Below are 14,352 nucleotides of genomic sequence, written 5' to 3' on the forward strand. Positions count from 1 at the left end.
CGTTTAAATGCCAGTAGGCTTCTCCTCCAGGGTGTGCTATTTTTCATTCTATTTTTCAGTTTATTTTTGCTTTTTCAATTGTTTTTGTGACTTCACATGATCATCAACCTATAGAAAACATAAAATAACAATGGAAAATAGAAATTTAACATAGATAAGTAAAATTGGGTTGCCTCCCAATAAGCGCTTCTTTAATGTCAGTAGCTTGACAGTGGGCTCTCATGGAGCCTCACAGATACTCAGAGCATGATGATGGCCTCTCAACACCAAACATAGAGTTTGAATGTGGGGATTTTGTTTGATTCTGCATTGAAAGAAGCTTTTCATGCTTCCTCTCCATGGTTACAGAGGGAGATCCTTGAGCTTTAAACACAAGGGAGTCCTCATTCACTTGAAGGACCAATTCTCCTCTGTCAACATCAATCACAGCTCTTGCTGTGGCTAGGAAGGGTCTGCCAAGGATGATGGATTCATCCATACACTTTCCAGTGTCTAGGATTATGAAATCAGCAGGGATGTAGTGGCCTTCAACCTTTACCAAGACATCCTCTACAAGTCCATAAGCCTGTTTTCTTGAATTATCTGCCATCTCTAGTGAGATTTTTGTAGCTTGTACCTCAAGGATTCCTAGCTTCTCCATTACAGAGAGAGGCATGAGGTTTATGCTTGACCCTAGGTCACACAGAGCCTTCTCAAGGGTCATGGTGCCTATGGTACAAGGTATTGAGAACTTTCCAGGATCCTGTCTCTTCAGAGGTAATTTCTGCCTAGTCAGGTCATCCAGTTCTTTGGGGAGCAAGGGGGTTTCATCCTCCCAAGTCTCATTACCAAATAGCTTGGCATTTAGCTTCATGATTACTCCAAGGTACTTAGCAACTTGTTCTTCAGTAACATCTTCATCCTCTTCAGAGGAAGAATACTCATCAGAGCTCATGAATGGCAAAAGTAAATTCAATGGAATCTCTATGGTCTCAGTGTGAGCCTCAGATTCCCATGGTTCCTCATTAGGGAACTCCTTGGAGGCCAGTGGACGTCCATTGAGCTCTTCCTCAGTGGAGATCACTGCCTCTTCCTCCTCTCCAGGTTCGGCCGTGTGGGTTATGTTGATGGCCTTGTACTCTCCTTTTGGATTCTCTTCTGTATTGCTTGGAAGAGTACTAGGAGGGAGTTCAGTAACTTTCTTACTCAGCTGACCCACTTGTGCCTCCAAATTTCTAATAGAGGACCTTGTTTTAGTCATGAAACTTTGAGTGGTTTTAATTAGATCAGAGACTACAATTTCTAAGTCAGAGTGGCTCTGCTTAGAATTCTCTGTCTGTTGCTGAGAAGATGATGGAAAAGGCTTACTATTGCTAAACCTATTTCTTCCACCATTATTGTTGTTGAAGCCTTGTTGAGGCCTCTGTTGATCCTTCCATGAGAGGTTTGGATGATTTCTCCAAGAAGGATTATAGGTGCTTCCATAGGGTTCTCCCATGTAATTCACCTCTTCCATTGCTGGGTTCTCAGGATCATAAGCTTCTTCTTTAGATGAAGCTTCTTTGGTACTGCCTGTTGCTACTTGCATTCCAGACAGACTCTGAGAAATCATATTGACTTGTTGAGTTAATATTATGTTCTGAGCCAATATGGCATTCAGAGTATCAATCTCAAGAACTCCTTTCTTTTGATTTGTCCCATTATTCACAGGATTCCTTTCAGAAGTGTACATGAATTGGTTATTTACAACCATTTCAATGAGTTCCTGAGCTTCTGCAGGCGTCTTCTTTAGATGAAGAGATCCTCCAGCAGAGCTGTCCAATGACATCTTGGACAGTTCAGATAGACCATCATAGAAAAAACCTATGATGCTCCATTCTGAAAGCATGTCAGAAGGACACCTTCTGATCAATTGCTTGTATCTTTCCCAGGCTTCATAGAGGGATTCACCTTCCTTCTGTTTGAAGGTTTGGACTTCCACTCTAAGCTTGCTCAATTTTTGAGGTGAAAAGAATTTTGCCAATAAGGCATTGACTAGCTTTTTCCCAAGAGTTCAGGCTTTCTTTAGGCTGTGAATCCAACCATGTTCTAGCTCTGTCTCTTACAACAAAGGGAAAAATCATAAGTCTATAGACCTCGGGATCAACCCCATTGGTCTTGACAGTGTCACAGATTTGCAAGAATTCAGCTAAGAACTGATGAGGATCTTCCAATGGAAGTCTATGAAACTTACAATTCTGTTGCATCAGAGAAACTAATTGAGGCTTAAGCTCAAAGTTGTTTGCTCCAAAGGCAGAGATTGAGATGCTTCTCCCATAGAAGTCGGGAGTAGGTGCAGTAAAGTCACCAAGCATCTTCCTTGCATTGTTGGCATTGTTGTTGTTTTCGGCTGCCATGGCTTCTTCTTTTTTGAAAGTTTCTGTTAGGTCCTCTATAGAGAGTTGTACTTTAGCTTCTTTTAGCTTTCTCTTCAAGGTCCTTTCAGGTTCAGGATCAGCTTCAACAAGAATGCCCTTGTCTTTGCTCCTGCTCATATGAAAAGAGAGGAGAAGAAAATCTGGAATCTACTATGTCACAGTATAGAGATTCCTTGAGGTGTCAGAGGAAAATAAAAATAGAAGGATGAGGTAGAGAAGAGAGAATTCGAACTTATCAAGAGGGACAGAGTTCGAATTGCTGATAATGGAGAAGTGTTAGTCCTTTAAATAGAAGGATTCGGGAAGAGGGGAAGAATTTTTGAAATTAAAGTAAAAAGATTTTAAAATAATTAAGAGCAATTTTGAAAATTTGGTAAATGATTTTCAAAAACTAAGATTGGAAAAGAAATTAAGTGATTTTTGGAAAAGATTTTGAAATTAGAAATCAAAAAGATATGATTGAAAATTAATTTTGAAAAAGATGTGATTGAAAAGATATAATTGAGAAGATATGATTGAGAATCAAATTAAAAAGAGAAATTTTTAGAATTAAAGTTGATTACTTGACTAACAGGAAATTAAAAGATATGATTCTAGAATTAAAAGTTGATCCTTTCTTAATAGGCAAGTAACAACTTGAAAGTTTTTAGTTAAATCATTAATTGTAGCAAGGATTTTCGAAAATAATAATAATTTAAAAAATGGAAATAAATTGATTTTGAAAAGATATGATTGAAAAGATATGATTTGAAAAAAATTTGATTTTGAAAAATTATGAAAATTTGAAAAAGATTTGAATTAAAAACAAAATCTTTCCTCTAGTGTCCTGGCGTTAAACGCCCAGAATGGCATCCATTCTAGCGTTTAACGCCCAAAATGCTACCTTTTTGGGCGTTTAACACCCAGCTAGGCACCCTGGCTGGCGTTTAGACGCCAATTTTCCTTCTTCACTGGGCGTTTTGAATGCCCAGTTTTTCTGTGTAATTCCTCTGCTGAATGTTCTGAATCTTCAATTCTCTGTGTTATTTACTTGAAAAGACACAATTTTAAAATTTTTTTGAATTTTTAATGATGAGAAACAATAAAAAATGCAACTAAGATCAAATAAACAATGCATGCAAGACACCAAACTCAGAAGTTTGCATACTAAGGACTATAACAATTTAAAAATGCATGTAGGAAACAAAAAAAGACACATAATAAGAGAAATTAAAGATCAGAGCACTGAAATCATCAAGAACAACTTGAAGATCAATGAAGAACATAATGCATATATTCAAAAAATGCAAGAATAAAGACATGCAATTAACACCAAACTTAAAAATTGACACTTGACTCAAACAAGAAACACAAAATATTTTTGGTTTTTATGATTTTATAAATTTTTTGTGATTTTTCGAAAATTATATGGAAAAAGAGAAAAAGGACTTCAAAATTCTTAATGAGAACTCCAGGAATCATGCAATGTTAGTCTGAAACTCCGGTCCAGGAATTAGACATGGCTTACTAGCCAGCCAAGCTTTCAGTGAAAGTTCCGGTCCAAAACACTAGACATGGCCAATGGCCAGCCAAGCTTTAGCAGATCATTACTTTCAACAGCAAGATTGATAGAAATCAACAAGCCCTTGTGATGATAAGTTGAAACCTCGGTCCAAAAGATTAGACATGGCTCCTCAGCCAGCCAGACTTCAACAAATCATCATGAAACTCTAGAATTCATTCTTAAAAACTCTGAAGAACAAAATAGAAATACACATTTTTTTTGAAATTTTTCAAAAATTGAAAAGCAATAAGCTTAAACATAAAATAAAATTACCTAATCTGAGCAACAAGATGAACCGTCAGTTGTCCAAACTCGAACAATCCCGGGCAACGGCGCCAACAACTTGGTACGCACAATTGTAATCTCAACTCTTTGTCACAACTCCGCACAACTAACCAGCAAGTGCACTGGGTCATCCAAGTAATAAACCTTACGTGAGTAAGGGTCGATCCCACGGAGATTGTCGGCTTGAAGCAAGCTATGGTCATCTTGTAAATCTCAGTCAGGCGGATTCAAATAGTTATGGAAGATTGATAATTAAAAGATGAATAAAACATAAAATAGGATAGAGATACTTATGTAATTCATTAGTAAGAATTTCAGATAAGCGTTTGAAGATGCTTTGTTCCTTCTGAACCTCTGCTTTCCTATTGACTTCTTCCAATCATTCATACTCCTTTCCATGGCAAGCTTTATGTTGTACATCACCGTTGTCAATGGCTACTTCCCATCCTCTCAGTGAAAATGTTCCAAATGCGCTGTCACCGCAGGGCTAATCATCTGTCGGTTCTCGATCATGTTGGAATAGGATCCATTGATCCTTTTGCGTCTGTCACTACGCCCAACACTCACGAGTTTGAAGCTCGTCACAGTCATCCCTTCCCAGATCCTACTCAAAATACCACAGACAAGGTTTAGACTTTCCGGATCTCAGGAATGGCCGCCAATAATTCTAGCCTATACCACGAAGGTTCTAATCTTAGATTAGAAACTCAAGAGATACATATTCAAGCTTGATTGCATGTAGAACGAAAATGGTTGTCAGGCACGCGTTCATAGGTGAGAATGGTGATGAGTGTCACGGATCATCACGTTCATCAAGTTGAAGAACGAGTGTATATCTTAGAGAAGAAGAAGGCGTGAATTGAATAGAAAAACAGTAGTATTTTGCATTAATTCATGAAGAACAGCAAAGCTCCACACCTTAATCTATGGTGTGTAGAAACTCCACCGTTGAGAATACATAAGTGAAAATAGTCTAAGCATGGCCGAATGGCCAGCCTCAAAGGTCTAAGGACTAAACGTCCCAAAGATTCTTTTAAATACAATAGTAAAAGGTCCTATTTGTAGAAAACTAGTAACCTAGGGTTTACAAAAATGAGTAAATGATGTAGAATCCACTTCCGGGCCCACTTGGTGTGTGCTTGGGCTGAGTATTGAAACTTTCACGTGTAGAGACTTTTCTTGGAGTTAAACGCCAGCTTTTGTGCCAGTTTGGGCATTTAACTCCAGCTTTTATGCCAGTTCTGGCGTTTTCACGCCCGAATTTCTATGCTGACCTGGAACACCAGTTTGGGCCATCAAATCTAAGACAAATTATGGACTATTATATATTGCTAGAAAGCCCAGGATGTCTACTTTCCATCACAATTGAGAACGCGCCAAAGGGGCTTTTGTACCTCCAGAAAATCCACTTCGAGTGCAGGAAGGTCAGAATCCAACAGCATCTGCAGTTCTTTTTCAGCCTCTGAATCAGATTTTTGCTCAAGTCCCTCAATTTCAGCCAGAAAATACCTGAAATCACAGAAAAATACACAAACTCATAGTAACGTCCAGAAATGTGATTTTTATTTAAAAACTAATAAAAACATAATAAAAACTAACTAAAACTTACTAAAAACATACTAAAAACAATGCCAAAAAGCATATAAATTATCCGTTCATCAGTACGCACAGGGGTGTGCGTACGCACAGATGGCAAACATTTACAGAATCTATTTACTCGCACAACCTGTACCAGCGCCCCTAACAGACTGGCCTTCCCAACGTGTGCGTCCGCACATGTTAAAGTTCTTCCTTGGATATGCGCGCGCACAAGCTGTGCTAGCGCTGCAAACGAACGCACTTCCCTGCCTGTGCGTGTGCACAGGTGTGTGCGTCCGCACAGGTCAAAATTTCCGTAGGGTGTGCTTCTGCACAAGGGTGTGCGCTCGCACATATCAGAAATCATGAAATTCTGCAACTTTGCAGAATTTCAGATTTTTAACACCAACTTTGAATGATCATAACTTCCTCCATAAAATTCCAAATTTCACAAACTTTATATCGATTTAAAGGATTTTCAAAGATCTTTAATTCTAGACAAGTTTCATCAATTTTTGAAAACCAAGGCAAAAGTTATGTTCGAAAAAATTTCACCAAAAATCCCATTTCACCAAACTTCACAATTTACACATTTTCTTACCATACACATTCCAACTCATACCAAACCATTCAAAAACTTCATCTTTCATCAAAATTAACCTGTTGTGCCCTAATACACTAACATTACAACATTTCCCTTCACATTTTCATCATCTTCAACATCAACACCAATATATCACAATTTTACAACCATAATGCCAATTCATCAAATCCAACATCACTTATATCATCATTATGCCTTTTTAATTTACACAATCAATCATCATTATCATATTACCATCACTCATCATACTCAAATCCAACAATCATTAATTCATCATAAATTACCACATATCATCATTTAATAACTCAACAACCATTTAAATTCAAACATATCCTATAGGTCACTAGTCTAAATGTCCATGAATATTATATACTACATAGAGAAAATCGAAACCATACCTTGGCCGATTCCCAATATGAACCAAAACCCCAATTGAGCGCAAATTAAGCTTTCCAACACAATTAGAGCCACCAATCAACTCCAACAAGCATCAACTCAACTCCAAAGACTTCCACACTCACAATAATCAAGCTATGTACACACAAATTATAACTAATCAACCTAGGATTTTATATATACACAAAATCACAAGAGATCAAGTAGGCTCACCTTACCCAATGATGATTGGGACAAAACCCAATAATAATTAAATGCTAGAGTGTACCTAAATAATTAAAATCACAAGAACCATTCATTCACCATAGCCAAAAACCGAATCTGTAATAGAAGGGATAACTGGGCAAGAAACTGGAAATACCTTACCATTTTGTTTAGATGAAATCGAAGAGCTCGACAAGAGCTTTGCGTGGCAACTGACGGCACATGAATCGGAGCTCCGGAGAGTGAGATATGGCTCCAAGAAGAAGATGATGAATAGTAAATTTTTTTGGAACCCTACCTCTCTTCCCTCTTTTCACGTTGCTGCTGCTGGTTTGGTGTTTAAGTGGCTGGAATGGTCACTTAAAGGGACTTATATAGTGTTGGGCTTGAGCCCAACTTGGGTCCGGTCTAACCTGTTAGCGTTTTTAGCCCGTTTGGCCCACTTTTGGGCTAAACCTTTAAAATTAATGCCCGGTTTTCGACTTCTAATATTTTTCTAAGGTTTTTCACTGTTTTAAATTTTTCTCACATAGTATCGGGCAGACTTGAACCGGTTCACCCGGTTTTACTACCGTTTTGTAGTTTTTCACGGTTTTTCGCAGAAGATACATTTTCTGACTCAGAAAAATCTACTGAGTCCAAAAATCATATTTAAATCCCCTAATTCTCACTCTAATAATTTGGAACCTAATTTGGGCAAGTAAATTATCTAATTAGGCGGTTAATTAAGCGCGGTTCTTACACTCTCCCCACCAAATAAGAAATTTTGCCCTCAAAATTTGGATCACCCTATCATCATCCCTAAACGTTTCCTCGACTTAAACCTATCGCTCACCATTCATCGTTTCGTTCCTCCACGTCAGCCCAATTTCCTATTTACATCTTTTATTCTTATGTATAACTCCATATTCTAATTGAATTCAAGCATATATCTTACTTGTCCTGCTCACTCTTAGTTCCCTTCGATCAACTTCAATACAACATTAGTACTTCAATTCGATGCTCTCCAAATCTATCCTTCGAATAAATCAGTTCCTATTTCCATCTAAGCCCAAAGTCATCATGAACAAATACCACAATGCTTGTCTTTCAAACTCGACACTTGCACTCACGTGCCCTCCAATATCAAATTTAGTCATCTACCCTCATGTTCACAACCTATCCTAATTCCTTCTACCCTTACTACTGCAATCAAACTTAGTCCTTAGAAACTTCTATTTACATTAACCGACTAAAGTCTTCAAGTATTCAAGCCTAAGATACGCTTAATCTTCGTCCTACGACCTCTACTCACAACTATCATGAGCTATTGCATTCCGCAAGCTTCTGCTGCGCCACTCTAATTTTTCAAACACTAATTGACTAACTAATCCAAATGCTCAATCAAGTCATACATCATTTATCGTGTTATAAACCTAGGCGTACTCCTGAATTTCATCAACTTGACCCGAACAGGATCTACACTTACCCTAAGAATGATTCACAACTTAATGCCTCCTAGCATCTCTATACCTAATTTTTTAATCTCAAATAATTTTCTACAGCCCTAAGTACAATACCCTTCAATTTCCAACGATTCAACACTTTCAAAGCCTAACAACAATTCTCCTACTAACCACAATTTCAATACCATCCACTCAATCACACTCAATCATCCCAACACTTAAAATATTCTATTTTCCATTTTACTTACTCATTTAACAAAATCTCAAGGTTCTCAATACCACCACACCCTTTATTCCGCATCTAGATGTCCAATTCATCTACAATTGCACCAACGTATACAATTCAACCTTCCTTAGACATCCTAAGCAACTATTAAACTTCTACTTATCATACTAAAATCAAATATTAAACTCATCCATAAATTCAAGCCTAAATTTATTTCTTACTTATTTTCTTCTTTTCTACTTATCTCTGCACTTAATAATTCACCATGTACCAAACGTCATATTACTCTCTTATGATCTACACGTGAGAACTAAAACCAAATGTGATTATCCCTAGGTAGTAGCTTAACTCCCAATTGTATTCCTTGAGTAATTTTCTCCATCTTCATGGAGGTAGTTTTCCTTGCTCCACATCTTTAACACAAGTACAAACGCAGCAGGCTCCATATCGTGAGTCAGAGATTCCACTTCGTATGGCTTCAACCATCGCAACGCACCAACCATTACCTCCTAATACTATGTCGATACGCACTCCAGGACTTTCAACGAGGCATTATCGTAGATCCTAACTGGTCCCTAAGCTTCACATAACACAAGTACCGGTGATATAGCGAATCATTCTTTCAAGTTCTGGAGGAATTACAATTCAGCATTGGAGTCAATAGAGCATCTTTGTGTATCAATTTAGTCATAGGTAACGCCATTCGTAAAAGTAAGGCTTCACAACTCCTCGTAAGATTGCACGCTCGCCGGTTTCATCCTTCGTATTCAGAGGTTGCGTCCTATGGAACTAACTTATCGATGGTTGCGTCTAAGGATGGCATGTGATGCCGAATTAAGCCCGAGTTATTTGAAGGGATACCGAGCTCCAGAGAAAGCAAACAACTTTGAATGGCATCCGTAAGAAATCGAAAAGGTACACTATGTTGGATTTAGACAAGGTTATAGAGAATAAGAAAATGCACCAGAAGGAAAAATTAGAGTGCACTTCAAGAAAGGGATTCCAAATTAAGAATCTTTGAAGAAAACAAAATGGCACATTGAATCAAAATGTGTCCCTACTGATTTTATCACTAGTCTGTGAATAAAGAAGGTTTTAGGCTCATGCTAAGGGGTACGACTTGTGTGAAAGGACACGTGCAAATAGGGATTTGATTTAGGGAACGTTCAATTTAATTATCAAGAAAGGTCACAGAATAAAGTTCTTCAACGCTGATTACAAAAGAGAGATAGATCGATTCACAAGCATTTACTGGTAATCTCTCTCGTATTAAGTCTCCCATTACTATCCTCCTTCACTCCGGCTCCTTGCAACTGATCCCTCTTTCCATGAAGTGTTTTACTACTTAATATTGCCAATCCTAACTTAAGTCGTTACAACATTTCACCTTTCGTAATTCTACCGTGTCAATACTTCTTCACGCCTTCCGCTGTGTCACTCTAATTGGTTATCACTACCCCAATCACCTGATTGTACCCACCAGAATTATCTGCTCCCATTAGCTCCTCCAACGCTAAGTTTGGCCAACCTTAACGGCAACGTCCCGTAAAATAAAACTAAGCTAAGCTCTGGTCCTAAGCCTGACATTTAATATAATCTTCCTAGTTCCAAATCGTGGTCTCCATCATAAGTTAATAAGAAGAGTCAAGTTGCAACCTACTACAACGTGATTAAAACTCGGTTATCCAGTGTATCGTTACCTCAAATTGGAGATCCTTAACCCCGTCACTGGGACCGGTCTGCACCTTGGTCCTTTTTGTAAGGATAACGCCTAGAGATATGCCCTGACAATCCGCAGTAGTAACATCCACTGAACCCAGCCATGCATGACTTTTTCGGATGGTATCTTCCACATCTCTGGTACCTTAACTCTTCCTGTTGAGCCCACGCCTGCTTACCTGCTCCTCTCGCCCGGTGATACTGGTCATGGTCAATGCCTCTGATATGTCTTTGAACTTGGGATTGCTGAGGGGCATGCCTACCGTTCTTGGAGTTCTTGCCTCTTGATGGAACATACTTCCCACGACCTCTGCTACTAGTACCGCCACGAACATCTCTCTCCAAAGTCACCTTCTTGGCATAATCTTCTACAATTGTTGCCTTGTCCACCAATTCGGAGAATCTTCTAATCTCCAATGGAGCCACAACACACATGATATCTTTCCTCAGCCCTACTTCGTATTTGACATATTTCCATCCCTCATAGGACTCAGGAGTACCCTGACTTATTCTCGAGGCCCTACAGAGTTCTTCGAACTTACTGGTGTATTCAGCTATAGTCATGGACCCTTGCTTCAACTGTAATAGCTCTAACTCTCTGGCCTCACTTAATGATTCATGCCAGTACTTTTGTAGAAAGCTTCCTGGAATAATGTCCATGTAATGTCCACCTTCTGTAGGGGTAGCAGTCGGCGCTCTCCTTGCCACCATTGCTGAGCATCTCCTATTAGTTGATAAGCTGCATATTCCACGAACTGATTACTCGGGACTTGTTGAGTCTGTAATGCACCCTCCACAGCTTTGAAACAGTTGTTTGCTTCAGCAGAATTTATCGTTCCATTGAAAATTGGCGGGTCAGCTTTCAGAAAAGCAGCTAGAGTTCTCGGAACACCAACTAAGTTGTCCTCAGCACCTTCTTCATTTTCGCTTCCGGCGGATTGCCTTGTTTGCCGTAAGGCATGAATAGCCATAGTAGTGCCCTCTTGAATCGTGTTAGCTGAGTTAATCATCGTCGTCATTAATTCAGTGTGATTATCCGTCGACGGGTTACTCTCATTCTCTCTTTGAGTACGAGTACGACCTCGCCTGTGAGTAGCCATTCAGGATTCTGTCTACACCAAACAATCGATATCAAGGTGATCAGTCTCAATATCAAAAGCCTAGTGCTTCAATTATCCTAAACAGGCACTCACAAACAAGCATGCTATGCAATATCCGGTAGATAACCTAATAGCATCAAAGAAAAAGACACAGAGTATGCAATGAATCACACTCGGTCCATTCCTCAGGCTCACGAGGACGAACCGCTCTGATACCACTAAATGTAACACCCTAATTACCCTAAGCCTTACCTCGCACCGTAAAGTAAAGGTTAATCAGAGATTATGACAGTTCTAAAGCTCATATATATATATATATATATATATATATATATATATATATATATATATATATATAGAGAGAAGAAATATTATAATCTAGAAGCCCGATGAAGGATATAGCTCAAAAACAGGATTTTAAATGCGCAAAATGTACTAACGAAGCTACTAGCTTAAGGCACAAGAAACAGATAAGATACAGCAAAATATAAGTATATAATGTCATAGGAAACGAGCCACGGCTCGCGGAGTTTAAGCCGGCTAGTGGTGCGCAGAAATTGTGATTACACTTTTGATTATGTAAAATTCATCGCTCTTTCTTTCCCTGGTAATGGCGCCAAACACATGATGCCAATACCATGGTTCACAACTTCGCACAACTAACCAGCAAGTGCACTGGGTCGTCCAAGTAATACCTTACGTGAGTAAGGGTCGAATCCCACGGAGATTGTTGGTATGAAGCAAGCTATGGTCACCTTGCAAATCTCAGTCAGGTAGGGTTAAATGTGATTGAATTAGATATTTAAAAGATAAATAATAAAGGATAGAAATACTTATGTAATTCATTGGTGAGAATTCCAGATAAGCAAATAGAGATGCTTTCGTTCCTCTGAACCTCTGCTTTCCTGCTATCTTCATCCAATCAGTCTTACTCCTTTCCATGGCTGGCTTTATGTGATACATCACCATTGTCAATGGCTACTTTCGGTCTTCTCTCGGGAAAATGATCCAAATGCCCTGTCACGGCACGGCTAATCGTCTGGAGGCATCACCCTTGTCAATGGCTTCACCTTATCCTCTCAGTGAAAATGGTCAACGCACCCTGTCACGGCACGGCTATTCATCTGTCGGTTCTCGATCATGCTGGAATAGGATTTACTATCCTTTTGCGTCTGTCACTACGCCCGGCAATCGCGAGTTTGAAGGTCGTCACAGTCATTCAATCATTGAATCCTACTCGGAATACCACAGACAAGGTTTAGACCTTCCGGATTCTCTTGAATGCCACCATCATTCTAGCTTACACCACGAAGATTCTGATTAAGAGATCTAAGAGATATTCATTCAGTCGAAGGTAGAACGGAAGTGGTTGTCAGGCACGCGTTCATAGGGAATGATGATGATTGTCACGTTCATCACATTCAGGTTGAAGTGCGAATGAATATCTTAGAAGCGAAATAAGATGAATTGAATAGAAAACAGTAGTACTTTGCATTAATCTTTGAGGAACAGCAGAGCTCCACACCTTAATCTATGGAGTGTAGAAACTCTACCATTGAAAATTACATAAGTGAAAGGTCCAGGAATGGCCGAATGGCCAGCCCCTCTGATCTAAGAACCAGGCGTCCAAAGATGACAAATACAATAGTAAAAAGTCCTATTTATAATAAACTAGCTACTAGGGTTTACAGAAGTAAGTAATTGATGCATAAATCCACTTCCGGGGCCCACTTGGTGTGTGCTTGGGCTGAGCTTTAACTTTCCACGTGCAGAGGCCATTTGTGGAGTTGAACCCCAGGTTTTGATCCATTTCTGGCGCTGAACTCTGGTTTTGGATCCTTTTCTGGCGCTGGACGCCAGAATTGGGCAGAAAGCTGGCGTTGAACGCTAGTTTGCGTCATCTAAATTTGGCCAAAGTATGGACTATTATATATTTCTGGAAAGCCCTGGATGTCTACTTTCCAACGCAATTGAAAGCGTGCCATTTCGAGTTCTGAAGCTCCAGAAAATCCATTTTGAGTGCAGGGAGGTCAGAATCCAACAGCATCAGCAGTCCTTCTTCAACCTCTGAATCTGATTTTTGCTCAAGTCCCTCAATTTCAGCCAGAAAATACCTGAAATCACAGAAAAATACACAAACTCATAGTAAAGTCCAGAAATGTGAATTTAACATAAAAACTAATGAAAACATCCCTAAAAGTAACTAGATCCTACTAAAAACATACTAAAAACAATGCCAAAAAGCGTATAAATTATCCGCTCATCACAACACCAAACTTAAATTGTTGCTTGTCCCCAAGCAACTGAAAATCAAATAGGATAAAAAGAAGAGAATATACTATAAATTCCAAACTATCAATGAAACATAGCTCCAACCATATGAGCGGGACTTACAGCTTTTTGCCTCTTGAATAGTTTTGGCATCTCACTTTATCCATTGAGGTTCAAAATGATTGGCATCTATAGGAACTCAGAGTTCAGATAGTGTTATTGATTCTCCTAGTTCAGTATGATGATTCTTGAACACAGCTGTTTTATGAGTCTTGGCCGTGGCCCTAAGCACTTTGTTTTCCAGTATTACCACTGGATACATAAATGCCACAGACACATAATTGGGTGAACCTTTTCATATTGTGACTCAGCTTTGCTAAAGTCCCCAATTAGAGGTGTCCAGGGTTCTTAAGCACACTCTTTTTTTTTTGCTTTGGACCTTGACTTTAACCGCTCAGTCTCAAGTTTTCACTTGACACCTACACGCCACAAGCACATGGTTAGGGACAGCTTGGTTTAGCCACTTAGGCCAGGATTTTATTCCTTTAGGCCCTCCTATCCACTGATGCTCAAAGCCTTGGGATC

At 39.1% G+C, this 14,352-nt stretch overlaps 1 non-coding gene across 1 annotated transcript; it reads left to right on the forward strand.

Moving 5' to 3' along the window:
- The first annotated feature begins 1,861 nt into the window (after positions 1–1,861).
- LOC148553992 (small nucleolar RNA R71) lies at positions 1,862–1,969 on the forward strand. Its single transcript, XR_015893427.1, has one exon. It is a non-coding gene; the product is annotated as a small nucleolar RNA R71 (small nucleolar RNA).
- Positions 1,970–14,352: the final 12,383 nt, after the last annotated feature.

Source organism: Arachis ipaensis, chromosome B7, assembly GCF_059453495.1.
Source record: "Arachis ipaensis isolate K30076 ecotype BB chromosome B7, ASM5945349v1, whole genome shotgun sequence".
Taxonomy (NCBI): Eukaryota; Viridiplantae; Streptophyta; class Magnoliopsida; order Fabales; family Fabaceae; genus Arachis; species Arachis ipaensis.